Source organism: Benincasa hispida, unplaced genomic scaffold (genome assembly GCF_027475165.1).
Source record: "Benincasa hispida cultivar pf3 unplaced genomic scaffold, pf3_genome.v1.1 HicScf1570, whole genome shotgun sequence".
In the NCBI taxonomy this organism is placed as follows: Eukaryota; Viridiplantae; Streptophyta; class Magnoliopsida; order Cucurbitales; family Cucurbitaceae; genus Benincasa; species Benincasa hispida.
The window spans coordinates 1-4,382 of NW_028325932.1; the positions used below are offsets into that span (position 1 = coordinate 1).

At 35.5% G+C, this 4,382-nt stretch overlaps 1 pseudogene across 1 annotated transcript; it reads right to left on the reverse strand.

The window, feature by feature from the left end:
* Positions 1 to 2,547: 2,547 nt before the first annotated feature.
* Positions 2,548 to 4,111, reverse strand: LOC150030926 (myb family transcription factor PHL8-like; annotated as a pseudogene). The gene is made up of 5 exons (XR_016526361.1): positions 3,821 to 4,111; positions 3,637 to 3,713; positions 3,500 to 3,557; positions 3,307 to 3,385; positions 2,548 to 3,175 (listed from the first exon to the last, which is right to left on the reverse strand). The product of XR_016526361.1 is annotated as a myb family transcription factor PHL8-like (transcript).
* Positions 4,112 to 4,382: the final 271 nt, after the last annotated feature.

Here is a 4,382-nt window from a genome sequence, read left to right on the forward strand (position 1 = left end):
TCGAAAATTACTTGGTGTGACTACAATGGTAGAAGAGTTGGAGTACATTACCTGCCTAAGGAAATATATAACGTTACTGATTGGGAACTTAAGAAGAGAAGATTCAGTGAAAGTGGAGGCAACAACAACAATAGATGGTAAAGTAGGTTAAGATAAGTTTCTTGGTTTAGTGGATCTATCCAAAGATCAAGGTGGTTGATTAGGATAAATTTCCAAAATATGGCCTCACTTATGGCAATATTTGCACCCAATGGTAGGAAAATTAGCAAATTTATACTCGTGTAGTTTACAATTCGTGCAAATGTGAAATTCATAGACTTATTTCATAAGAACCATTGAAGAAATAGTTGAAACAAGTGAACCGACTAAATAGGCAAACCAAATCAAGTGAACTTAATCGAACCAAGTTTGTGAAATTGAGCCAAACCAAGACTAAATAAATTGGATTCCAACACAAGGTGAATTTCCACAAAAAGCATGGTCTCCAGGCAAAATTTGATGATAGCAACGAGGTATAGCCGAAATTGAGATGCCAGGAAGGGTTTTAGATGTCTAAGAGGAGGCATGTCTGGTCGACTTGGTTAGCAGTTTGCGAGAGATCTTATATGAGATCTACGAATTTGTAAACAGATAACGGTTGATACATGAAAAGTTTTCGAGGCTTTCTATGAATCAAATAATATTTATATTCTTGATCCTGGACTTCATCTAACAAGTAGTCTTAGTAGGAAGACCGGATCGAACCATAGAGAGCTAAGAGAAAAATTCTCTAAGTTAAATTGGTCTTTGAAAAGCATTAAAAACAGGGGGTGTTGAGTTTGAGTTGACCGGAAAACTAAATTACAGGAAATTAAAGTGTAGTAAAGTAAAATAGATGGAGAGAGAGAAATCACTACACAAAATACCTTCACCAATTAAGAGATTATGAGGCTATCTAAGGATTAATTCATTGATTAATTATGCAAAGATTCATGGGTTATCTAATTACTGAGCCTAATCATTTGTTTGGAAAAGCTAGACAGGCTCCCTAAGGAAAATCAACGTAGATGTCAATTCCTAAATCAACTAAGTATTATCACGCCAACCTACTTACTTAGCTAATCACAGAATTAATTAGAAAATCATATCAAATTGGCTAATCCTAACCTAATGTATTTTCATTTCCTAGGTTTTTTTTATCTTTCATTACTAGGTGATCTATGAAAAGCTAGCAATTGAACCATAAGTATAATTAAAACCTATTGCTACTCAAATTAAAATGTCAAGGTTACAATTACAATGTATAGTGTGGGGAACGAACATACACGTATCAATCACTAAGCTGTTAATTTAACTTACTTATCATGCTCGTCCTAAAAGATCAATCAAGGAATATAAAACAAGAAGAAATAGAGAACTCAAGAACAATTGATGATAACTTCATTAAATCATAGAAAATCACCCAATAAATCTCAAAATCGACGTTTGGACCTTTAGTCGTTCATCAATACATGAATCCTGACGCCAAAATAAAAATTACAAAGCAAAATATGAAGAAATCCCATGTGCTTTGCCCAAGAATGGACACAACCAAGCCTAGTGCTCTGTAAATTGCCTAACTTCTCCTCCCCTTTGAACCAAAATCGAAGATGTATATATATATAAAACCAAGAATGGCCAAAACCAAGTCTAGCTCTCCCTGCCTTCACGTGCCCTCGGATGGAGCACTTGTCACAACACCGAGGTAGTGCTACGACGTGCTTTCATCTTTTGTCAAACTCCAGAGTGTCGCAGTGATCGACCTTTGTGCAACTACTAGAAATAGCGTCATCCATGGCGCTTTAGTAGTGCCGCTGTGCCAAGCTTCCTAGGTGGCATTTTGGTCATTTTCTCCCTCATTGAAGTCCAGTTGCTCTATTTAGCTCCTAATAGTTCTAAATTAACCCAAAAACAACAACTCAGAACGCTCTGTAATGCATGAATTACTCGAAATCCTATAAATACAAATATTATAAACACAATTATACATCATAAATGACCGAGATTAGAGGTTCTAAGAAAATTACATTTTAGGTGCTATCCACAGTACTGCACATATCTGATTGGCGGCAGCAATTAAATGGAGAGTATGTGCACGCAGGTCTGACCAATTGATAATCAGTGGGGAACAGATTCGATCGGTGACAAAGATTTTGTCAGACCCCAACGAATAGCATTCAATCTGGAACGACTTTAGCAGTAGGTTTCCCCTGAAGGTGGCGATGGATCTAGAAAAGAAAGACTACAAATCTACAAAGGTTGGCCGACAGCTGCGTTGGAGGATCTGGGCGCTGGAATGTTGGAACGGAGCTGGGCAGAGGTAGAGTTGGGTGCGAAGCAAGAACGACGACGGAAGCTGGAGCAACGACAGAGATGACTAAAATGAAACCATAATTGCTTTTATATGATATTGATGTTTACATGGTTTAGCTAGCAAATAACACATAATGTATTTTAACATTGGGTTTACCTTGAAATGTTACTTACGAAATGAAAAACATGCGTTATATAAATAGTACAATACCCCATTTACACATTTTACAAGCAAATGCCAACTTTTCAGCACCATACTTTCACATATTCATTCAAGACCCCCTTTTCAAAGAAACTCGATCAACAGTGATGCAATTCCTATTGCAGTATTGTCAAATTGTGAATCATCAAGTCGATCATTCTGAATTCGTCGTGTTCCTCATCACTTTTATGCATTGTTAATCTCTTACAATCTCCCTCAGAAACAGAGCTACTCTGTTCTTTTTCCTTTTCTTTTCCTTTTCTCTTCCTCGTGATTGGGGCTCTTCTGATGTCTCTGAAGACGTTAAAGAGCTTTCAATGGAACACATTCTTCTTCCCACTCTTTCAAAACCTTTGAAATTAAGTTCTGTTGAGTCAGTCAATTCTGATTATAGAAGAGCTCTGACAAACCAGAAGCTCACCATTGACGCCAATTGAGAGAGCTCTGCTTTTGCCTCTTCAAGTGCTTCAGAACAACATCCGTACCCTGCAACGTCTCTTGTGCTTTTCTTAATACTGTCTTTAAATACTTCCCTTGTGCTTCGATTCTCAGCTGCAAATGCCTTTGTACCTCTATTTGTTCTTGCAGTTTCTTCTGTACTTCTAATTGCATTGTGTAGAGCTTTCTGATATCTTCATGTTCCTTCAATTACCAACCCAAATAACGAAAAACATAAGATTATTTTGAAACCCAATTCCTCTTTTGGGTGAAACAAAAAGCAAAATCTAAAGCCATTTGAAGTGGAAATTCAAAACAGTGGATGGCGTTTTTACTCTGTTTCGTTATGATTTTGAATCCTATCCTTGTTTTCTTCCTCCCCATCAAAATGCCCACCTTTTTTTCTCTGCATCTCTTTGAAGTTCAATATCAAAGAAGTGAAAAAAAAAAAAATTAAAAAGAGAGAGAGGTTAATAATCAGAAGGGAAAACTAAGGGTTAAATGAAGTGTAATGTAATTATAATTAACCTTGAAGCTTGAGATGGGCATTGGTTTCAGATTGCTGGCTTTTACCCAACCTGTATTTCTGATCGAAAATAAACAATATGAGGGATTTTATAACTATATGATATGATACATAATAGAAATTGATTGAAAGGAAAAACCTGTAAATGGCTCTTGAGATGGTAAAGACTAAGGCCAGTGATTCCCATCACTCTCATCAAACTCTTAGGTGTGGCCTCTGCAATCATTTATATACAAAAAAGTTTAAATTAATGAAACAGAAATTAAAAAGAAAAAAAATGAAATGATGTTGATTAAATAGAATAGAAAAAAGAAAAACTGAACTATCTGCTCCACCAAGATGATTGACAGCCTCAACAAATCTTTCATGAAGCTCAGGAGTCCATTTAAGCCTCGGTTTTGCATCAGTAGACAAAACCAAGTTCATGTGCTGATGATTCTGCATAATTATGGTCTTTTTTGTTGGTGTTTAGGTAATAAAAGAAGAAGAAGAAGAAGAAGAAGAAGAAGAAGAAGAAGAAGAAGAAGGGATTTTGTGGGTTATTTAAAAAAGAAAAAAGAATAATAATAATAATAATAATTCAATTTGATGATAATTTCTTTGAATATCCTTACAAGGAAGCCTGTGTTTGGTTTGTAGTCCTCTTTATATGATCATAAAAAAAAAGTAAAAATAAAATGAAGAATTTTTAATATTTTGGTTGTTGCAATGTCCGATGTTCTCACTCCATATCTGGAGGAGACATTGTGGGGTAATGTTATGTTGGAAGGGAATATATGCTCATGAGCTGTGACTTTTTTTCTTTCTATTTTATTTCTTCCTAATTATATTACGTTCATACCAACTTTTCTTTTCATTTTAGGTCATTACACTACACACCACTTT